Source organism: Halictus rubicundus, chromosome 7 (genome assembly GCF_050948215.1).
Source record: "Halictus rubicundus isolate RS-2024b chromosome 7, iyHalRubi1_principal, whole genome shotgun sequence".
Classification (NCBI taxonomy): Eukaryota; Metazoa; Arthropoda; class Insecta; order Hymenoptera; family Halictidae; genus Halictus; species Halictus rubicundus.
In genome coordinates, this window is record NC_135155.1 from 18,009,992 (window position 1) to 18,035,318 (window position 25,327).

Sequence of the window (25,327 nt, forward strand, 5' to 3'; positions counted from 1 at the left end):
ACACACTTAAGAGCGACCACGTTACCGACAAAAATAGGCGAATATTCTTCACTGGGAAAGGGGAAGGAAAAAAACCTTGGATGACCTTGAAATCTCGAAAAATATAACCTTGAACAAATTTGTTTGCCTGTCATAATATTTGCCCCTCGGAATGTTTTCCTCTGCAATTTTTCTCTATCATAAAAAGCATGCGACATAGTTTAGATGCTCGAGTTAGGTGAGACACCCTGTATAACGTTGCACGAGCTGTTTCGAGTCGAGCCCAGACGCATTGGCGTTTAGTATGCCCCATGAACAGTTGGAGCTGCTTCGCGCAACAATCGCGGAACAATTATGAACTGGAAAAATGATTAACCCAATTTCTTTAATTAGAGACACAGTTTCGTAACAGTCGGCGGAAATCTGTTATGTTACAGACAAAAGGTGTTACGGAAGACACGCGCAACAATGGTAGCATGGAGTTGCAAGGCTCAATGTTGTATAAGGTCTTTTAGTGGTAGGTGCTTTTAGTATCTTATCAGTGCATCTACATTGAAAAATAGAACCAAAGAAAACAGGCACATTTTCTCTCGGGTGAGACCGCGCATTTTGAAAGTATTTTAGGAACACTCGAGTCGAACAAATAGCCAGTTGTGTTGTGTGCGAGCACTGAATTAATCCGAGTCTGATGCAATTTACTGAAACCTCGAAAGTGCATTCAACGTCCACGATCTCCGACTTCCGTCTACCAAGCGTGCCTTTTCATCTTTTTTTTTTTATTCCTTTTAGCTCTTCACCCCCACCCCCACCATCACCCCCGCTTTAGCAAGAGCTCTGCAAAAACGACTTATTCTCACAATACTTATCAAATTCAATGAAATTATTTTTCATTTACTTCCACGTTATATCACATGTAACCTTATTAGCTTATTGAAATTTTATAGAAATATAAAACTGGAAGGCCAAATTACCACCCCCCCCCCTCTACCATTTTCATCAGAAAAGTGTCAAGAATATTTTGGTAAAAGTTCCGTAAAAAAAAAAGAATCTTTGCCACTACGTAGATTATTATTGTCAGCAGTGTGGTCAAATCAAGACATCTTCCATTCTAAGATTCCATTCGTTTCGTCTGCGTCGTGCACGTGTCACAATGTCACGTGAATAATTCGGTAATGGCATAGAGAGAGGGTAACTCTGTTCACCTAAATTTCTCCCATCAAGCTGCACTGCACTGATCGATGTTTTGTTTGCTCGCTATCCTCTTCTACGTTCGACGCCAGCGCCGAGAGATCACGGAACAGCATCGATGAACGATCTAAGCGACATTTGTCTAAACGTCCTCCGTTCTGAATTTCCGTTCGCGAAACGGCATGATTCAGTTCGATTTCAGGAGCGTAGAAAGCGTCGCATAACCGCGGGTGCAGGAATCTCTTCGCCGGATCCAGCACACGTATTGCGCGCACTTTTTATTTCAATGCCAGTCAGTGAGGAGCGAGATCGAAGGAATTCCGGCGGGGTACAAATGGCGCGGCATCACCCGGCTAATTAAATCGCATAAACAGAGCGTGCCTGTCCAATTACCGTTCCACGGAGACTATACGTTTCTGCGTGGTTTGACCAGCCATCGCGGATGGCGGCGTAGAATGGCAACCAGGTTGCATCGAGGCTCCATCGTCCCGGCTAACCACGCCAGATAGAGGTACACAATAATAATAATAATATTACAATAATAATAATAATATTATAATAATAATATTAGGGGTACCCATAAGTAATCAATTATTTCCAAAGAATTTGTTTTGCCTTTAATTCTGTACCGATCGTTGAAGAGGAAACACGTATTCTTTTACAGTTTTCGGTAAAGCAGCCTGTCTTCAAAATATTCGAAAAAGTATAGTTTTTTTTTACAACCGTATAATAAAATGACTGTTTGCAGACCACTGCTCCTGATCGCATTCACTGTGCCAATACACGGAGTTGCAAATACAGTCTTCTTCAAGTAGGAACACACTACTATCACGTGACATACTTGGTGTGTGAAATTATTGTAAATTATCGTATTGCAATTTGTTTGCAAAGAATTTGTTTTGCCTTTAGTTCTGTACCGACCGTTGAAGAGGAAACACGTATTCTTTCTGAGCGATTTCATTAATGCTCAGAAATCGAAACAAAATTAAGAGCGAAGAATCCGTAATTCACGATAAGGTAGAGTGACTACGTTACCGACAAAATTAGTCGTGCTAATTCGTAATTATTTCGTACTTATATGAGAATATTTTTCGCTGGGAAAAGGCTCATTTGAAAGAGCAACGTTCAATTTAGCGAGCGCTGGTCAGAAGCTGTCGAGATTATACAGATATTTGGTAATACTAGGGGTACCAATAAGTAATCAATTATTTGCAAACAATTTGTTTTGCCTTTAATTCTGTACCGATCGTTGAAGAGGAAACACGTATTCTTTTACAGTTTCCTGCAGCCAAAGAGATTATAGAATAAATTAAGAAATGAAAACTTGAATTTACTACAAAGTTTGTTCTAGATTTCAAAATAATTAATTACTTATGGGTGCCCCTAATAGAATCGACTTGCGCACGCCAGACCAACGGGACAGAGGGGACCGGCAAAATGAAAAGAGAAAGAAAAAATGTTTCCTTCCTGACGCGAAGCCACCGCGAACGTAAATAAAACCAGTCAACCCTGTCACCCTTTGAAGCTGCCTCCTAATGACCCCCGGGGAACAGCCCGAAGAACCCACGAGGGAGGGAATTACTGTTTATAACAACCGCTCGACATTCTCCTGATTAAAACTTTTCGTAATTGCTTCTATCAATCTCTATGGGGTGTTTCGTCGAAGTTGAATACACCGTATCGGTAAAAGGTTTGCGAAACTGTCGAGATAAATTGTGAAAGGGTCAATTAACCCTGAAAAGATTGTAAGGGACCCTCCCTCGGCTCAAACAGCTACCAAATGTTAAAGATATGACCAAGTCGAAAGTCGAGTAAACGACAACTATAAAACTATTAAAAACCTATTAACGCATCGTTCAAAATTTCTGTACGAGATCAATAGGAATACTATATCATTACTAACTATTTTAGGGATTACTATAATTATACTATACTGTATTATTACTATATTATTATAGAGATATACTCTTATTTCAGGGATTCCTATAATTTTCTATGAATCTAGTTTTAATTGGTTCTATAATTTTTCCAAAGTCAAAGTTCACTGACTCCAGTTTATAGATCCTTGAAAATTTCATATTGTAAACGATCGGGGTATCGTTATAGACAAGTCTGCAACCGAGATCAGCTAATTGGACGATCCGAGTGAATGAATCACTCGGCAAACAATAATATCGACGGAACGAGTCCGGGCCGGTTACGATTAATTCCATTACCGTCGCGTCGTAAACACGGAAGCAAAGCACGCCAGGGAAATGGAAAACGATAGGTTTTGCCGTCGGGTTGGTTTGCATGGCTCGCGAATAGAAAGTCAAAATCGTGCTTGTGTAATTTTCGCCGGGCTTGCTGGTACTGCCTCGGGGTTTTGCGCGCGCGGTCCCGCCGCGCCGAGAAATGGCTCTAAAGCGCGGTAATGCTCCGTTAGCGGTAATAAGATTGAAGTAATAAGTAACAGTTTTGGAGCGTGACCATCGCGAGCGCGTGTGGGTATGCGCGGGCTTGTTGCTCCACAGTCCACGGCGTTCCACTAATCGCACGAGGAATTCCTTGCGCCGCGAGCCAAGCTGCTCGCAGAACCAACCGGCAACGAAAGAGCAACGCCGCGAAAGTCCGACGAATCGATAACTCTTCTCTCGCTTCCCTCTTTTCCTTCTTTTCCTCCTCGATTCGGTAAAAATAGGGACCCCGCCGCTATCGGCGTTTCCGGTGAAAGGAGACGCTACCTGCTACGCCTCGAACCTAAATCCAGTGACACGAGATTAGCGTCTCGGAGTTCAGCAAAACCCGCGCTTCCTTTCGAACACTGTCCTACGAGACACTCCTGTCACAGAGCTGTTCGGTTGTTCGAAAAATAATTTCGTCTCTTCAAGGGAAAATTAAAGACTACTTTCCACCGTTTCTATGTATGTGTATCACTAATCGGGAAACTCAATCCTCAGATCTAACCACGAAAGTTTTCTTGAAATCCGTACTGTTTTACACTGCGAACAGACATATAGAATTTGTCTTAGAAAAAATTGACACGCGTCTGTGCGATTTCTATGTACTTTCCACTATTTATAAAATATTAATGAAATATTTAATATGTCATTGTGTACAATTTTATTCCGACCTAAGATGACGCTTTTTCTTCTTCTTCTTCATCCGAAATACGACGAAAGTAATTTCTTCTTTTCATTAAGTAGTTCGAGCAACAGTGTTAGAAGCGACATAATTTTTAAATATGCACAAAGAATCGTGTCACCCATAGATGCGCGACGTTGCATGGCAGTCAGACGCGAAGATGGCGCCTCCGTTTTAGTATCGAATAAAACGCGCGTTTCCTTTCGGACATTATCCTGCGGGACACCGTGCGGTGAAATCTCCTGTTGTGTGGTCTGGGGCACAGACAAGGGGAAGAAGGTATTGATGCGTGTCGTCCCAAAGAAACAGGATTGGTGTAGAGTTTCCTAGAGTCTAAAGTGTCCGCGAGTTTAGCGAATTTTAAGAGAATCACATTGAGAATGTTCGCGCGGTTGCGCAAGTGGGTGTACGCTTGCAGGAAATGGAATATAACTTTCGTAAAAACGTCCGACAGAAATTACACGACTGCGGGATATCGTAACGAAGCGATAGCTAGTATAATAACCACGCGGCCTTCTTCGTTATCGGTTTTCTCAATTGATTTCCATGCGGAATTTTGAAGAAACCCGAGTCTTTTAGCAGGCTTACTTCGCACGATGAATAACCTCCTTATTTCCATGCGCTCTGCGCGTAGAAAACGAAGAGTGGAATAAATACGAGCGTTTATGTAGCGAGCGTATCTTCTCTCGGCTAATTAATACCGTTAATTAATAGTAACTCGCAAAACTCTTCGACTAATCTCGGATAAATTTCGTTCAACACTTTGCGTTCCCAGAGTTTGTACCTGAAATACGGCACCCAATTACTGTGCGGGTACCAATCACTGTGCCTATATCAATTAAACTTATATTTAATGCATAACAAATATTTTTGAAGAGATATATAACATACATATTAACCGATTTTAATGCAAAAATTTCACATCTCTTTTTTCAATATTCATTATGCTTTAAAAATAAGTATGATTAATGTAGGCACGGTAATTGGGTCCCTTACCCTAACACCTTCTCCGACCATACTGTCTATTTTTTACATTTTTCTTGAAAACCTATCAGAACTTTGTGAATGTTTCGTATGTTCTTAGAATGAGATTTCTGCATGGCCAGAAAAAAAATTGTTCGATGCACAATACAGAAGAATATAAGAAAATCTTTTTCGCAAGAAAAAATCGTCGTTTCCGCAAGAAAAATTGAAGAGCTTGCTCTAACATCAGAAAATTCCACAGCAGTAGAACAAAACCTGAAAATCCGTAAAATTGTTGTTAGCGGGAAGTGTGTCGTTGATTTTCATTGTAGAGCTGGTTATGTACCGGGACACTCCCAGGCTGATTGAGTCGTTCGAGTAAAGTAAGCGATCCCCTAATTACCGTGGCTGGAACATTAAGGAAACGACGGTACACTAAAGATAAGCCTGCAATCTGATTGTCGTTCAGTATCCTCGCAGTTCGTCAAACAGCCATTAAGAGAATGTCCATTGGTTCAGCGTTTCATCGACTAGCGCCGCGAGCTCGTTTTGTTGCTACATATTTGCATGCAGGCAAGTTCGTACAAAGTCGTGACTCCTTCGATCGTGGCCGGCGACATTTTTATTGTGAATCTGCGTTCTCCTGTTAAAAGTTCAACCGTGATCGCTCGACTGCGCTTTCAACGCTGGAAAACGACAGCTTCTGGTGCTCGGTACAAACATTTCATTAAGTGCTCGGAATAGACTTTTTAATTAATAATTTCCATTCACAGCCTTCAGATTCAGCCATTTTTTGACGGTAATGTAGTCACTCTACCTTATCGCGAATCTACGAAGACCGGGCCCAAGACTTCGTAGATTCGCGATAAGGTAGAGTGACCACGTTACCGACAAAAATAGCATTGCACTGAAAACGAGTTACAATAAAATAAGGTGACAAAATTTGAACAAATTCAATAACTGTGAAATAGAAAATCGGTCATTTGACCGTGGTAGATTTAGCGTCAACAGAGTGGCTGTCATAACTCGAAAGAAGACTGACGAGGCAAAGTAATGAATTCAAGAGAATACCTTGAGCAATCGATTGATCGAAGCCTGCGATTGAGCAATTGCATTGTTCCCAGGAGAACTGTTTCAAAATGTTCATTCGTCGGGAGCATAGATGCATTGTATTTCGTCGACGCAGTTGTTAATGAAAATATAATTGCCGTGAATCATCCGTGTCGCGAAATTCTGATCCCCCAAAGCGATCTCTCTATTTAATCTAAACTTGCAATGTAGATCCCTGCGAAATTAACATCACGAATATATCAAATACGAAAGAAGCCGTTGATAGTTTTGGACATTATGAATGCCAGTCGAACAGCAGGAAATAGAATTACAAATTATTAATGATTAAGTCGAATTATCGAGTCACATGTACCGTTTGAACATATTATTTTACAATTAATACTAGGTTTACAGGACGGGTTCTAATATTTTTAATTTACAATTGTTAAGACTCTAAAGTTACATCCACGAGAAATTATTCAACAAATTTATTTCTTTGGGTATGTTATTAAAAAAAAAGGCTAAAAATTTGGGCCGCACATTCTTGTTTATTTTATAACGTAATGTAAAATAGCCACTTTCAGTGCTCCGTAAACCTAGTGTTAACGAAGTTGCGAGGATGCTTTCGACGGGATAAAGCACGCATTACGATAAAACGAAAAACGTACAAAATCTGAACAGATGTAATCTTATCATTTCACAAGGTAACGCAAACCGGTTTCACTTTTACTGCTGGGCAGCTTTGGCGCTGGCATGCGCTAAAACTTGAAAATATCATTTGCGAGATTGAAAAAGAAGGAAAATCAGGTCGCCGAGTCGGGTTCGCACGGATCTATGTAATCTAGAATTTAATTTTCGCGGCAGACCGCTCGTCAAACATTTGTCCCAGTAATTTATCAGCGACAAGAATTGCACGTCGACCGCATTAAAGGCAACCTCAATTACAGAAGATGGCGAAGATTCGTGTACTTGTTACACGTACGTACGTACACCAAGCAACGAGGCAGATATATGCTCGCCTATACACGCGTAATGAGACTCGTGGTGGCAGGCCGTTGTCCGACGCCTTAGAAATTCTTTAACGACTTTATGTTCGTACCGCGCACACCAAGAAACGCCATTTAAGCCAGCCTCGCCCCGGTAAAACAGCTCGTGTCGTCCTCTCCTTTGAGGCCGTGGCCGAAAAGAAACATGATCGCGTATGCGCCGCCGATTCGACGATCAGAACCGTCGTCGAACAACGGTGCGCGTAAATTGCAAAACCGTCTCGACATCTGCGCCGTGAAATTGTTTTTCATTCTCTCCGGGCCGGGGTCTCGTGTTTCGCGGTCATTATTTCGCGACGAGAAAGCATTTTTCTTATCCCCCGGAACCATTCCGCGAACGAGAAAACGCGGAATAAATTCGAACTTTAACTTTCCGCTACGCCTAACGCGTTCAACGCTGCGTCTTAATGAGCGAGCGAGAAAATAGAAACGTTTATATTAGAAAACCTGAAGCTCTGTCCGCACCGAGGCAACGACTAGCTTTTTGTCGCTTTTTCTTACCTTCTTCTTCTTTTTACTAAATAAAAGCAACAGGAGGAGGGAGAATAAAGTTGCTCGATTCGGTGTGGACATAGCTTAAAGCTTTGCGGAGGAAGTATGTCCGTTCCGAAGGAGCTATATCTTCAACATAGAATGATAATTTTCTTGAAGAAATTGCTGTCTATAAACTGTCCATAAGGGATTTGATGCGTTCATTATAAAAATGGCTAGGTGAAATACTAAACTGTAAAGACGTCTGATTTTGAGCAGGGACCATAAATGTTATTACCAAAAAGAAAAAAGTTATGGAATAACAAGTATTTCACAAGGATTATAAGTAACCGAAAATTTGTTCTCTTGTTGGTGAATGTTATCGTTCAGGGAAATTCATTTCGATCACTTATCATTTTGTTCTTTGAATTTTTTTCTTTATACTTTCAGTAATAATCAACTTTCTGTTAATGATTTGTAACGTAGAAGATTTTAGAATAACTGTTATTTCTGGTCCCTGATTTTCAGAATACATTCCCGTCAATTTATTAGACATTTTTCTCCAACCTCTCTTTGTGACAATCGATTTGGAACATTTTTGTTTTGCGTAAAGATCCATAGTCTACTAACGACGTTTTCAGATTTCTTTTTTTAGACTGTCATTTGCGATGCGAAGTGCATTTAAACCTCGTGCGGCTCGAAACTATCGTATCGAGGAGTGCCGACGAGTGACGAAGCGGCGACAAGCAGTACCAATCAATGCGTATCCCCCTATCGAAGAGGTAAACACTGGCCAACAATGAGTGTTAATAAAGCACCAGAGGCTCAAATAATGGATAAGCACGCGGGGACGGTAGATTACAGCTTCTGTGCGCGTACGACCGCTGTCAAAGAGTCGCAAGTTCATCAGATTGCGTTTCCACGTAAAAGTAAACATTCTTACGCTTCTCCGAAACACTGTCTAAATAAAAGTTTAAAACCTTGAAGAAGCTGAACGTAAAGCGTATCCCCTGTTTTACGATTGCTGGTGTCGCGGGATTTGTTGGAAATTATTAATTAAATCGTAGTGTCGCGATTTCGATAACAATTTGCAAACGGGCTGTCCGATAATTTCATAGTTAACGCGAACCGAGCACCCGTTGCAACCAGCTCTGCTAATTTATTTCAATCGTGTTCAATTTACGCTAAAAATTTTATGTCGCAAACGAAGGGTGATGGTCGACAGGGTGGCTGTTACTTATCGCTGCTTCTTTCGCGACGTCAAGTACCGGCAATCATCGCGGCACTCGTCGATTAATTACTGACGACTCAGACGTAGATATCGATTGAGTCGGAGAGAACCTCGTGGCCTCGCGGTCCCTTCTTTCGTCTCGCCGCGTCTTGCACCGTATCCATCTCAGAATTTGATGAAACGATAACGGATGACTTTCAGAAACTCGGAGCATACGGTGCCCGTACACATTCATACACTGTCAAATACGCTTCGTTGATACTCTCCGAGATTCTTAATCGATTGCAACAAAATCCACGGTAAGCGTCGCAAGGCGTCGCAAAGCGTCACAACCGTCCCCTAAATCTTACACCCTTGGTACTTGCATCGTTGTCTCCAAAAAATTTACACCAATAATCTCTATGAACAATAACGACACACAATCTCCCTCGCTTCTTCGAAACTCGTAATTGTACAAGATCTCGAGAAAATCTCAAACAACAAATTTATGGTAGATTCGCATTACTCTATGATTAAACATCATCCCCCAAATATGAAAAATCAGCAGCTGCATCATTCGGTCCGTAACTATTCCAATATCTATTTCCAGACACAATAAGAATCACCGTTTGATTTCACGAGTACTGTCCCACACTCCTGTAAAAATGACGGGAAATCAATATTGCTTCAGAATTCGTCCCCCAAATCTCAAGAACTCAACTTCCATTAACTTTCCCTACGAATAATCCCGCAATGCTTCCCCAGGACTCATAAAAATCCGAACGACTCAAAATCTGAAAAACCTGTGGTAACATGTGCCCGCATGGTCGAGGCAAGAACCAGTCCGACGATCCCCATTGCCCAATGATTTCGGGCATTTAACTCTCCCACGCTCTTCCAAGCGACTAAAAAATCAATGTAACTCCAGAATTCGGGAGCTATCGTTCCCCAAAACTCAAGGACCCTGAAGAATCGCCTCGCGGGGCATTGGACTTTCCACGATGACGGGTCGTAGCGCCGAGGGACCGTAAGAACGCAGCCAATAACAAGCAATAGAACAAGTTAACCTTCCCTGATCGGCACCCCTCTGCGTCTCGTCGCCGCGAGATGATCGTAAACCGACGCCGCATCTCCGCGCGCGTCAACGTCTATCGCCGGTGTCGCGAACGGAGTATAGAGTTTTCCGGCTTACCTGGCGAATCACCGTAAACATCTCTCGTTTCCGGTCCCTGTACGAGAGTCACGGGCGCCCGACGATTCGGTTTCGACTCACGGTTCACGCGAACGAAAACGAGAACGAGAACGCAAACGAGACGACACTGTACATGCCGGGTGACGCGCACAAGCAGACGCGCACTCGTCGATCATCCGATCGCAACTGCAGCCCTTCGGTGCCGGTGCCCGGTGCCGGTGCCGGTTCCCTGTGTTGCCGGTGCCCGAGAGAAAGAGAGGGTGGGAGAGAGAAAGAGAGAGAGAGAGAGAGGGAGAGGGAGAGGGAGAGGGAGAAAGAGAGGGAGAGACCGCAGGATACCGGAAAAAAGGAGAGCGAGAAGGAGGTGTTGTCGAGACGGACGAGCGCGCCCCGCTGCGCTTGTTCCACCAGTCGCTCGCTATTGCGTGTTCCCTGCGCGTAGATGCGTGTGCCGAGCGCCACGCGGGACGAGGGACCCACAGTTCGCGAAACGGACACGAAGCTCGAGTTTTTCTCTCCCCCTCCCTCGATCGCCGCAAACGCCTTCTATATAGAAATTCGACGCTGAAAACTGGCCCAGAAACGTTTCGAGTCGGTTTCAAGGTCCACGTCTCCGACGGCTAAACGCGATCATGATTCGACTACCGTGACCGGCCCTTGAGATTTTAGAAATCCTGCTGAATCTTATCCGCGAGCTGGTCACGAACCAGACCGGAGACGAGGAAACATTGGTTCAGAGACTGGTCTCTTGAAAGGTCCAAGTACTTTCCTGGCCCGGTCCAATTGCCTGATTACGTATCGGCTAGCCACGCTACTCCTTGGAGGTTTGAAAAGTACACTGCGTCTTACCAATCAGGGAGAGATCGCGCGCGGCGCATCCGAAAGAGAGGTTTCAGCCCTAAGTTGATCCCTCGGACTGATCACCGAAATTTTGGAGACCCTCCAAGCAGTAGTTTCGTCCACAGACCGAAGACGAACGAGACCTTAGCGGACGTGGGTGGATTTATTTTTGAGATGAAATGGCCGAGATGTTGTTCCCTTCTCTGGAAGGCAATTTAAGCAGGATTCGAAAGTACTCCGTTGCACCCACCGTGAGTCTCGCGAACGAAGGAAACGGGCAAACGAAGGTGTTCCCGCAGGAGGACCGAGCGTCGCGATATTCCTGTCGAGGAGCCAGCATTCGTTCTCTCGACGGCTCGATTTTTCACGACTTCACTCCCCTTTACTTTTGTCGAGAACGCCACGTGCAGAGACCGGCCCGGCGTGCACCGTAAATACGCGAAGATACGTGAATGCGTGCGAATTCTGGACCGTAGGCGAGCATGCGCAACGCACGCACCACCCTGCGTGCAACCCCCGAACGACCGCGTTCGCGAAACACCCCCGCTGGCAACCCCCTCCCCGTTCATCCCCGTGCATTCAGAGAGGAAATCCCCTCGGCTGCGAGGATCCCTCCCGACGAAACCCCCTTAATCAATACTCTGGCCGCTCTCAGCCAGCCAGGAATATCATCCTCGGTGTCCTCCGCCTCGCTGGACCAACTTTTTGGCACGTCGCCGGCTCCTTTCCTCTCCTTTCCGCTTACAACTCGATTATTCCGCGCCGCGTGGACGTACAAGCTCGACACGTTTAACGCTGGAAGCGCGCGACGTTAATTCGTTTCTAATCTCGTGGAAAAATCATGCTGGCAGGTTCGTCGAGTCGCGATTTTTATCGTGGCAGAACGCGCGCGAGTAAATGCTTAATTAGGTTCAAGCCCGGCGGTATTTTTAACGGTGCCGTACTCCTCTATCGGTAACAGTTTTGTTGGATTTTCTCGAACACGAAGTCGTCCGTAGAAGACCTGAAATGATTCATTTAAACAAGTGATTATGTTGGTAATCGAGATGCAACCGTAAGACTCTTACAGTTTATAAATTAATGATTATTCAATGGACGCTGCGAATCGTTTAAAGATTTATTTGTCAATCCGGTAAAAGAGTCCAGTTTAAATCGATCAAATGGTTGCCCGTTTAAAAATCGCTTCGAATCCCGCTTAAGAGTGAGCAGGATAATAAAATATGAAACCTGCGTGAGCGAAGATGGCCTCGAGGATGCAGCAGCATTAGAAGTTTTACAATCGTGAGATGAAAGATCGGAAACAGGTTATTTTAGCTCGTCCGGCTGAAACTAAAGTATGAAATGGTTCTTTTCGATTTCGTTCGCGATTTCGCTCGTGCGCTGACTGCACGGGAACGTGCAAAAAAATAATCGAAATGGCGATTCAGCAGGTGGATGCTACATTATAGTTGATTAAAAAATGTCGTAAAGAAGTGCGTTAGGCGACGTTTTTGCTGGGTACTTCTGATTCTGTGTACTCACGTTGTTTTACCATCCTGCTATGGAAATTTAACGACTTCTTGAGGAACTTGGAAAAAACAGTTTCGCAAGAGTATTGTTACGTCATGTTCATATATTAACGAATGAGTTTCTGTAATTACGAGTTTAATATAATACTGGAGAAGAATAGTCGCTTCCCAGGGGATGAATGTAGGGAGGCTATAGTCAGTTGACGCTGCACTGTGAATGAACGAAAGCCAGAAGGGTGTGATAGTTCCCTTAGGAACAGAGTTACAATTTTATTAGCAACACCGTGGTGGAAAACCCTGTTCCAATGCTATTCACATATAAAGTCTATCTTGAAAACTTGGATCGCTCTAAAAAGCATGTTAATTGACAAATACAACAATTGAAATTGCAACAGTTAATAGAAAAAGATTGAAGTTCCGATTGAAACGATAATGTGAAACGCAAATATGAGCTGAAATGATTTGCGCAGTTGGCATTCGCAATTTGAAATCTTGCGATCAGATTTCAGCTACAACAGTCACGGTTGACAATTGTTTTTAATATCAGTTGTTTTGTTTATAGGAGGTGTAAAGTTCATTTGGTGAGGGGCCTAATTATAGCTCACCGATTACGCGACTGATATCGCAGTCTACGAATTATTAGCCCTTCTGCGGGGAAGGTTGAGTATACTTAGGGGTTGAAAAACGTGTCTACAGTGCCGCGCCCAAGTATACTTGTATGCGTAGCGAGCGTTTAAAAAAGCGTTCAGCAGCTTGGGGTTCCGAGTGTTTTATTGCGTTCATCGAGCAGATAATTAAGCAAAAAAAATATCCGTTTATAGAAATAAATCTTTCGTACGTTATTTCACGTGAATTTATCTTAAAACTTCGAAAACTTTTTGAATTTTTATGAAGAGAAGAAGCTATTGGAGCAACTATGACGAGACCAGAACTACAGTTTTTGCACGTGGATAAATTGAAGTACAGCTACATATAATATCTTATGATACAAAACTTACAACAACAATTTTACTGTAGTTTAATCAATGTATTGGAAAAATCCTTGTCCGCAAGGGGCTGAGTAAATGTCGATTAACGTGGCCTCGGCAAAGAAATCGCGACACATTTGTTACTTTAGAGCGAGTTAGGGACGAAGTTGATAGAATACTTTTAGAAATAGGTTTAAGAAAGAAGCGATGATCTATCGGTACCAGGAGCCACCAGTGCCGTGCCTGAAAACCTGCCCAAGCTCTGCCATGCACAGATTATTATAGGTTCTATTGATCATACCGTGAGACGAAGTTATTTCTTATATTCCGTTCTGAAGATCAAACTGACAACGATCAGGTTGACTCGATTCTATTTGTTTTCGAGTTTAACTTTCTCGATACAAATTATTTCTGGTACGTTTACGTCAATCTTTATTAATCACTCCTTGTCACGTTAGATTGCGTAATGTATAGTACTTTGATGTCCACACATGTATCAAACGATAATAATAGACAAAGAAAGAAAATAAATAATTTTCCCATAGCTACAGATTATTTATTGAATGTTCTTATATTCTATACTAATAGCCGTTCATAGTGGTTGTTTAAATAAATATGTATGTTTTAGTTCAAATTATTTAAGAAAGCTTTCGGACGGTATAATCCGTAAGCCACAAGAAAATAACTGTAACAAACCGGATAGCCAAATCTGACATGGCAGAAGAACATTAGAGTCTGCTAACAGACGCAGGCAGCAGATTTGCAGCAGACGTTTACGAAAATTTACGTATTATTTAATACCGACTCTACCAAAATAGAATAACCAACTACTGGTGAGCTAGATCACACCACACAGAACATAACTCATGAATCGGGAATATTAGTGAGAATCGAGTATCTTGTATACTCCCAATAATCATGCATAAAACTTACTTTGACATGCTTTAATGATGTCGGTATTTCAGATCGTGAGTGTTCACGTCCGGGGTTTCGGCGTTCTCAATACAGTGCTGCCCCCTATTCTGATTTTTAGCATGGAACAGAACCATGTCTACTTTTTAGCATGGAACAGAACCATGTCTACTTTTTAGCATGGAACAGAACCATGTCTACTTTTTGCATGGAACAGAACCACTTTACCGACGACAGATTCTTAACGTCGAAACATTCCAAATGATAATATTCCAATACTTCAATATCATTTAAAATATTTCAAGTACTATTCAAAACTATTAATGAGTTTCAATAGCAAACTATTTTAAATAGAAAATGAAATTTTGACAAATAGAATAAGATAATTGTAAGTTCACTATAAATGTCCAAAACTCTGTTCTTTCTTCCGATTCTTTAAAAATTTAAATATTGTTATAGATCTCGACATTTTCTGTAACTTTTAAAACCCAATAGAAAATTTCAAAATCTTTTTAAACAAAGATTTAGAACCGAGATATGTACTTATGTACGTGATACCAGGGACCGGTGAAATTTTCGAATTTCCCTGGGATCGTTAACAACTCATTTCGCCAACACTGTTTTGATCGACACAATTTAACTAACATTAATTTTCGTCGACTCTATGTTTTCATCGACACGGTCAAATCGTCAAGGGTTTGAGGGTCTCGGTCTGAATTCAATCGTCTCCACAAACTGATAGCTACATAAGGAATTGTTGTTATTATACATTTGAATTTTCAATGCGAATACAGTCGGTGTAGAAAGTATTCGTACACTCTTTAAAAACAAATAAATTCTTTAAAATTGTACCAAACTGCTTAAAATTTTTGGAGACGTTAGAACAATTGGTTCGCTACGTACCGTGAAAAGAATGTTTGATTGATATTACAATAGGTTGAAATTGCAGAGAAAGTACTAACAGTTGTATTTTGCAACTCTTTTATGCGGGCTTATATTAAAAGTTTGAAAAGTACGTTTTGTACATTTAGTATTTTCTCTGCAATTTCGACCAATTACAATTTTTGTAATAATTGTTTTGCACTTTGTGTAGCAAACCATTTGTGCCAAATTCTAAAGAAAATCCAAGTCGTATGGTCAAATGTTAACAAAGATAACGATTTTTAGAAGCGTCCGAATATTAGTGGGAGTCACTGTATATAACGGATATCTTCCTTGGAATCAACGTCGTTCCAAATACGAACGTTAACGATTAGCCTCGCTAAATGTGTTGTGCATTGCCAAGGACGTAACTTCCCTCGGTCACCTACGTTTGACTCTTATACACAATCGCCGAGCAAAGTCACGCCGCACGTATCCTCAAATATTACCTGTGTGTATCGCGGAATCATGGCCTAGCAACGGAGGAGCGACTGCGAGAGGCATCCGCGGAAAGGTAAAAGAAAGAGAAAGGAAGATAGCGAAACGTGTTGACGAATTACGATTACTCTCGAAGTTTGGGGCTCAACCCTATTGGTCATTGGACACCGCGTAGTGGGAACAGTTTCGGAATCCGGTAATCAGGCATTCCGCGATATCGCGAAACCCCGGCACTCATCGACGCGACGTATAATCGGGAAGTACCGGGTTTTAGTAATTTCCAAACGTGTGCAGGTGTGGTGGCTTCTCTTTCTTTTCAGATACACATCGATTTCAGTAGCAGCGATCAGAAAGATTTTTCATATATGGATAAAGGGACGTTGATCAACGGACTACTGATTGTAACCATGTATAGTAATCCCGTCCCGGGTGAGTTGCTTTTCTTTTCAATCTTCCTATGACTGTTTAATCATGTACTATTCGAGCAATTACGTTCCGGTAGTCGAATATTGACTGCGGGATTTTTCCCTCGCTGGAACCATTGCTGCGACGTTTTCTTTTCTGTTTTTTCTTTTTTCACATACGTAAATAATAAAATATTTTATATTGCATTTTTAAGTTTGTACATCGTTTTTCAAAAATGTTTAATATTACATAATACATCTACGAAAAGGTATAAAGAGGCATAGAAAGGATTAATTCTGATTTTTTCGAACGATGATGCCGTTTATGAAAGATTCTGAAAAAGTTTAGAACAATGGTTTTAGCAATATTCGATTACTGACTTATTATTGTTGTATTTCTTTTTTCGGGAAGTGACCTTTCGGTGTTTCGATAGTCTTATAACTGTTTCATGTGTCTTGAAGTTTGAATTCTGAATTTGACCTCTAAACGGACTTTTAGATATTGAACGGTATTTTTTTAAATAAGACACAGAATTTCAACTGAATATTATAATATTGGTAATGTTCAACTTTCAAAATTCAATCTGAAGGCTTCTCAATTACCTGTGGAAATTATTCTTAAATTTGACGCTTCAACGTTCAGCCATAATATTTTTTAAAAATATTGTTTAACATTTTGCTCATTCTTTTTATACCCTTTTGTAAGTGTGTTATGTAATATTAACCCTTAGCACTCGAATGGCGACTGTAAGACATCACTAAAAATTGCTGTATCATTATTGAAAATATTTTTTACATTATTAAATTCGTTTGCATTTAATGAATTACTAAACATTTCAGTATTGCACAAGTAAATTTCACCATTTTCGTATGTTTTGGAGTTAAAATAGCTTCGAGTGCAAAGGGTTAAACATTTTTATCGTTGGAAAAATTACGTACAAACTTAAAAATGTAATATAAAATATTTTATTTGCGTTATATTTAAACGTATGATAATAAATCTGAAAAGTTTTGGTTGGCGCAGGCGGTATGCTCTCCGGGTGCGAATATTTTGGCCCGTGATCGAATCCTGCTCCGCATGATTTTTTCTTCGTTAAAGGCTTTTTCTTTTTTGTTGTTCTTTCTTAACAGTATAATTGTATAATTGTTGCAACGACATTTTAAATATATCTTTAAAGTGTTACATCATTATTTTTAAACTGCGTGGGGAATATAGTAAAAATGGTTCCCTTCCGTTTCTCCGTTGGTACTTTGCAGTTTCTTAAGCGTTGCAGCAATTATAAATAGTTCGCAATCGTAGGATATAAAAGTTTGTAGGTTTATGATACATCGATTGCCATTGCGAAGAAAACACAACGCTAAAATATCTAATTCTTGAGAATTATGAGTTCCAATAATGGATAAAAAGAAACAAAGTAACACCCCCCCCCCCTTTTATTAATGGAAGGTACCGTATGACTTCTTTATATGGAAATCTTTAGAACACTCCCTTCTCAAACTTGAACTTTCTTCATGGCAAAACCCCGTGCCATGAATGACATTCCTGCAGCTTCTGTTTCCGACCATCTGCTCTGAGCCTGCAGAGAGACTAAAGAATATGGTAAAGGTGACCTATGGCAGTTCTGCACCGACTCACAGTGGGCGAAAAGCCCGAAAAAGCGGCCAAAACCTCTAAACGTACTTTAATGCACTCAAAAATTCGTACTCGGGGGTTTTCGGGGTCGCTGATTACGAATATGAAATTGAAATTCCAAAAAACAAAATGGCGGATCCAATATGGCGGACATGTACATTAAAAATGGGCGGGTCTGCTTGGAAAATGATCTATTTGGGGTCTTTGGGGTCGCTGATTACGAATATGAAGTTGAAATTCCAAAAAACAAAATGGCGGATCCAATATGGCGGACATGTACATTAAAAAATGGGCGGGTCTGCTTGGAAAATGATCTATTTGGGGTCTTTGGGGTCGCTGATTACGAATATGAAGTTGAAATTCCAAAAAACAAAATGGCCGATTAAAATTTAAACAACAGTCCGCATTAAATGTGTTTTGAGTGGTTGATAGGTAAAAATGTATAAATGACAAACAAAATTGCACTTTGTATATCAACAATTAGTATAATTGTAAATTATGTACATAATATTTATTCATCCGAATCGTCTTCGATATCAGATCCTTCTTCGGAACCATTTTCTTCTTGTGCAACCGTTTGCCTTTCGTTATAAGGTACAAATGGCGAAAGCAACATTTTTAGTGCTTCCGGAGACAAACTCTTCATTTTCTTTTTCGGCAGTTTCCTTATACTTGAAATATATGGATCTGACGTCACCATAAGTCTCAAGAATACATCCTCCATGGTCTTGGTGCGTGAAGATTTCCGCGAGAAATCTTCTCGAATCCTTTTGACGTGTTTATGTGAGGCCTCTTGTGCTTCCTCTGACATTTGACCGATTGGCAGCAAAGAGGACGTAATTATTTGTGGTCCGTGAATTAAAAGTTTGTGCATCGAAGTCGGCATATAATACCAAGGATATAATTCGACAAATGTCCTAGCAGTTTCTATTGTATATTCTTTAAATTTTGATATATCTATTTTGTGACCACTTGAGACGACTTGCAAAATAACGTGAAATCGCTTTATTAATTTTTCGTCAAGTCCTGTTATGGTCGCAGATACTTCCGGGTTATGAAAAAATCGCCGAGCCGTATTGCCGTCATTGGAACTTCCGTATCCAGGCTTTGGGCAATCCACGACTAGCCCCAGTTGTGAACGAAAACCTTTCTGTATAATGGCTTTACGGTTTTCCATTATTTCTTTATCTTTCTTGGTGCGCATCTGCCATTTTTTTATGTCCAGCCTATATGATACATGTAAGCAGCATTCGAAGAAGCGAATCCATGCATGTAACGTAGAGAGTCCAAAATGCAAATACTCTTCATTGACTTCTTTTTTTATCATCATGTCAATTTTATTAAATTCTTTCGATGTCGCTCCACATAAATAACAACGCTGTGTAGATGTTGTGGATGTTACAGCATTACAAATTTTACCATCTACCATCGTCATTGCCAATTTGTATGAAATAGAAATTTCTTTTCCATCTACAACTGTAGTGAAGGGAACAAGTGCCTTTATTTGCTCCTCAATATATTCCATTTCACGTACTGTTGCATCTGTATTTTCGTGCAGGAACTCAATCTTTATTGGTCTGCAAAATCGTGGTGATGAAGGTCGTGGATTTTTCCACACTACAATTTCTGCTTTAGGTGGCTGGTTACTTGTTAACAGCTGCAGTGGCGCGAGTGTCGTTAGGAAGATGTCACCATCGAATTTACTTTCATCGGTGAATTTTTGCTTGTAGACACTTTGTCCAGAACTTCCGTCACAGCCCCACTTACAAATTAAACTCATATGGCTTACTTCTTCTGCACTCAAACTTTTTATAACACTATTTTGGTATTTCAAAATACGTTTAATAGTGTGGTCTAATAAAGACTGTAATTTTACTTCCGCTCTACATTCGGTAATGATAATATCCATTTTGGTTGGGTAACATTGTTGTTTCGCTTGAAATACTGTTCCATATGGCGGATACAAACAGCAATTATTTTCTTGATTTGATTCTCTTATTCCTACATACTGGCTTTTTGATAATTTATTCTCGATCAAAATAGAAAGAGCAGCATCACCGGACAACGTTGTTTCGCAATGTGTTTCTATTGCTCTTCGATACTTTGCAGCTTTGGTCGGGCTCGCAGAAGTTATATCTTGAACAAATTTCGCAGCATTTAAATTACCTGCAGCACGAAGACTCATTTGTGTGGCGTAGGCCAATGTGTCCAGCGTGAAATTTTCACGAAGGTTCTCCGTCCTTCTTCGTTTCGTCCTTACGCTAGTTGACGTAAACGGTTTACAAGGACGACCGCCTGTATTCTTTTCAATAATTCGTGGAGTGGCCACAGGTATGCGAAAAGCAATTGAAACGTTCAACCAGTCTTCAAATTTATGGAAAAAATGTTCTTGCGTTCTATTCGTGCTTTGCCATTTTAATTTCATCTTGCTGAACAATATTTTCAAGGCTGACTTCATTTCTGCATCAATATTTATGGAATATCCACACTTCTCGAACAGCTGCTTTTCCAGATTTTCTATTATGATGCTGAAGTTGCTATTTAGATATTTTTTCATCATCATAAATATTTCCTTTCTCGTGAATCGAACTTCTCGGTCGCAAGATCCTGAAATTAAGTGAATCGATTGCAATAACTTGAAAATTAACTTGATTAACTTGAGGCTGTTTTCTTCCACTGCGGTGGCGATTGGTTGGTTGCTTTTGGCATGGAAGTTTTTTTTTAGAATCATGTTAAACCGGCAAAATATATTGCGCGGTTCCTGAATGCTTGACCTACCGCCGAAAATATTTAAAGGTATGAAGGATCAGGCCTCAACTGTTTTTAGGAAGTTTTTATAACTCGGAGTACCCCAAAATATTATTGTCGCATTACCTCCCGCGCGACTACCTGCGAACCACGTTCCTGCCGCGCGACTACCTGCGAACCACGTTCCTGCCGCGCGACTACCTGCGAACCACGTTTCTGACGCGCTCAAGTTTAAGGTAGCAATTTGTCTTTTTACTTAAGAGAGCCTACAGAGATCCATCCGAAAACAGCCGAGTAGCGGCTGCTGTAAAAGCGCAAAACATCTACAATTGTGACAATTTGTAATTCTTTTATAAATGGACTTTTTCAACAACTGAGGATACTGGGAAAATAAGACTGCAGATATCTATTCAATTCACAATGACTATAAAGAAAGCATACTGAAAGTAGTATAATCACATTTTCAAAATCCATAGAAAAGAAACAATATTTACCCTCGTTCAAGCAATCGGGCAGCTTTCGGCAGCTGGTTTTTGTAAAATTTCGAAGATAAATGTATTAGCAACACGTCAGCAAAGGAATTTTGGTGGTACTAGGTGGAACTTTTAACTTATGTCTACGTTTCTACAATGCGCGCATCAAGTTTTACCTTCTACGTTCTCCAAAGAATATTGCCATCGTGTTACGTGATGACTAACAATTTTGGAGAAACAAAAACATATAAACATTCTACTTACTTCCAGGAACAGCATCCATTTTGTAGAATTGAAATTGATGCACTATTTTGAAAGTTATGCACTTTAGAAGGGGGCGTTCAATTTCTTACTAATGCGCGCGACAAATGCTCATCAAACGAAGGCTAACTTTGAACTGACTACTGAACCGTACCATAAACTTTTTACCTTTTTCCTTGCTGGCATTAAGTGGTCATATCGTCACTGTACCCAACCCTAGAGTTACAAACTCCTAGGAGGAAGTTCATCTTTTTAGGTTTTGGCCGCTTTTTCGGGCTTTTCGCCCACTGTGCGACTGTTGCGTCGATGACGAAGACACTAATGGCGGTGAACTATATAATCTTTCGAAGCATTGTTGTAAAGATGCAATGTCGCATTCGGCAGTACCGGTTTGTGAACACGAGTATACTGCCATTCCACCTAGACACTGGCAGCAAGCAACGCAGAATTGGTATTGCAAATTTATGAAAGTTAATAAATTATCTATAAGTATGTCATGCTTTTCGGCTTCGTTATCTCGAGTTTCATGATCTCTCAAAGCAGAGTTAGTGTGATTCTTCGCGGAATTAATGGCAACGTACGTTCAGATACTTGATTGTCATTGGTCTTTGCTTCCGTTCCTCCTTCCGTCATATTTGCATAATTTTTAACCTTGGATTTGGCGCCCAGTTTAGTTACATGTTTCCTTGTTGGTCGGCGCGTGTCGTCCTGGCTGTGGCGGAGACCTTTGGGTTACCTTTCTATATCCTATCTGGTATAGTGGATCTACTTCTATCTGGATGAGGAACTCTTAATCTTGACCTGGCGTCCTGCCTTGGCCATTCCGTGACCACTGAAAAACCCAGTGCCATGAATGACATTCCTGCAGCTTCTGTTTCCGACCATCTGCTCTGAGCCTGTAGAGAGAATAAAGGGTATGATAAAGATGACCTATGACAGTTCTGCACCGACTGTTGCGTCGATGACGAAGACACTAATGGCGGTGAACTATATAATCTTTCGAAGCATTGTTGTAAACAGAGTTTTGTCTGTTGAGGCTTTCGGGTGTAAGCCGTGTCCTGAAGGAAGAGATTTCCCAACGTTTCGCCAGTATTGCAGCTAACTTCATCAGGGGGTCTGGAGACACTGATACTAAAGTGTGTCGCTTCGCGTTCCACTTATATAGTGGGTTCATTCACTGTTACGGTTCGGTGAGCACCAATCAAAGGTTGACTTTTTTAATTGGGCGGCCGAACAACTAAAAAAATCACCCATCTCCCCTATCATCGCTGACATCTACATGGAAGATCTAGAGAATCGAATTCATAAGAATGCACCTCTGAAACCAACACAATGGTTCACATATGTAGATAATACTGTTACGATGGAAGCTGTCGATTGCGGCGATCGAGAGAAGTTGGCCGTCGTATCGATATTGTGGTATCCGGCCAACGGGGTTGTTGTTAAGAAGAAGACAGACGACAGAACCTCTCGAGTCGACGAAGCGAGAGCACGCACCTGTATCGCATCTTTTAACATTGTCCGTTGACAGCCAATAAATAGTTATATAGTTGTTGGTAGTGTTCGGTGTTGTTGTTTGGTTGAGGGATGTGTTCGCCGGCGAGGCGGGGCCGAAGCCTCCGCAACATTGGTGACAGCGGTGGGACTTCGTGGTGTGAAGTCATGGAAGGGATACATTCGACGACTTCCTACACTATATCAACTCATTACATCCCAACATCCAATTCGCTATGGAAATAGAAAAAATGAAGACAAATCCCTACCCTTCCTTGATGTACTGGTCACCAGAAAAATCGATGGGTCCCTTGGACATCGAGTATATAGGAAACCCACACGTACCAACCGATACCTGCATCCATCCTCCCACCACCACCCAGCTCAGAAGAATTCAGTTGTAAATTCCCTTATTAACAGAGCCATCAACATCAGTGAGTCACAACACCTTCCCCAAGAACTTGATTACCTCAGGACCGCACTAATCCAAAACGGCTTCCCTGAATACAAAATTAACCGCACAATAGACCGACTCCTGAAACAAAACGACAAACAGACTACACGAAACATCAATGACAACCGAACCATAACCAACTTCCTACCATATATACAAGCCACCACCGACCGAATCAGCAGAATACTCAGAAAACACAGCATCAAGACCGTTTTCACCACACAAACTAAAATAGGACAAGTACTAACCTCTCCCAAAGATCCGCAGCCACAGCTATCTACGCCAGGGGTATACAAAATACCATGCTCATGCGGCAAGGTTTACATCGGCGAAACTGGGAGGAGTGTGAGCATTCGTATCAAAGAACATGAGCGGTGCGTCAGATTGGGCTACATTCAATCAGCCGTAGCCGAAAACCAATTAAGGAGGCCGGCAGGCATTTCTCTTAATTTCGAGAGATTTAGTGTTCGTATCGAAAAAAAAGGCTCTATACAGACATGTACAAACACGGTGGTATGCATTTTTCATTGATTACTTACTTATTTAAGAAGTAAAATGTCTAGAAAAAAGGCACAGCGTAACATAGCGTGAAAGTCAAGGCCAAATGCTTGCCGGCCCCCTTAACAACGGGACATACCATCCTTTTCAATGAGACCAAAGTTCTAGCCAGAACAGAAGGCTACTTCCCCAGAAAATACCGGGAATCATTGGAAATCAAGAAACATTCCAATAACATCAACAGAGACACATGGTACAGCCGGAGTCCAATATGGCACACACTCTTCCCAGTTTTTTAATTGTTCGGCTGCCCAATTAAAAAAGTCAACTTTGATTGATGCTCACCGAATAGTAACAGTGAGTGAACCCACTGTATAAGTGGAACGCGAAGCGACACACTTTAGTATCAGTCTGTCTCCAGATCCCCTGATGAAGCTAGCTATAATGCTGGCGAAACGTTGGGAAATCTCTTCCTTCAGGACACGCCTTACACCCGAAAGCCTCAACAGACAAAACTGCATTGTTGTAAAGATGCAATGTCGCATTCGGCAGTACCGGTTTGTGAACACGCGTATAATGTAATTCCACCTAGACACTCGCAGCAAGCAACACAGAATTGGTATTGCAAATTTATGAAAGTTAATAAATTATCTATAAGTATGTCATGCTTCTCTACTTCGTTATCTCGAGTTTCATGATCTCTCAAAGCAGAGTTAATGGGATCCTTCGCGGAATTGCTGGCAACGTACGTTCAGATACTTGATTGTTATTGGTCTTTGCTTCCGTTTCTCCTTCCGTCATATTTGCATAATTTTGAACCTTGGATTTGGCGCCCAGTTTAGTTACATGTTTTCTTGTTGGTCGGCGCGTGTCGTCCTGGCTGTGGCGGAGACCTTTGGGTTACCTTTCCATATCCTATCTGGTATAGTGGATCTACTTCTATCTGGATGAGGAACTCTTAATCTTGACCTGGCGTCCTGCCTTGGTCAGTCCGTGATATTTCGACAATCCCATGGTATGGACGACAATTCCTGCAGCTTCTGTTTCCGACCATCTGCTCTGAGCCTGCAGAGAGACTAAAGAATATGGTAAAGGTGACCTATGGCAGTTCTGCACCGACTGTTGCGTCGATGACGAAAACGCTAGTGACGGTGAACTATATAATCTTTCGAAGCATTGTTGTAAAGATGCAATGTCGCATTCGGCAGTACCGGTTTGTGAACACGAGTATACTGCCATTCTACCTAGACACTCGCAGCAAGCAACACGGAATTGGTATTGCAAATTTATGACAGTTAATAAATTACCTATAAGTATGTCATGCTTTTCTACTTCGTTATCTCGAGTTTCATGATCTCTTAATTAACGTAATTTTTAATATACTTGGCTTTTTTATAATTACCGTAGGTATAACTGGCAAACATATGCATAATCTTTATTTGTATTAAATTTTGAAATAATGCACGTTGCACGTGAAAAATTTAGGAGACAGTATTTCTGGCATTCTGACGAATTTGTTCCTCCGAATGAACTTGCATATGCATCGATAATAT

General features: G+C 41.3%; 1 protein-coding gene across 2 annotated transcripts in view; it reads right to left on the reverse strand.

The window, feature by feature from the left end:
* Positions 1 to 10,404, reverse strand: part of LOC143355795 (growth arrest-specific protein 2) — a 45,380-nt gene extending 34,976 nt beyond the window's left edge. For both annotated transcript variants that reach the window (XM_076790918.1, XM_076790916.1), the window contains exon 1: positions 10,223 to 10,404. The gene's annotated coding sequence lies outside the window, so the exon portion shown is untranslated. The remainder of the gene's footprint in view (positions 1 to 10,222) is intronic.
* Between the last annotated feature and the right edge of the window lie 14,923 nt (positions 10,405 to 25,327).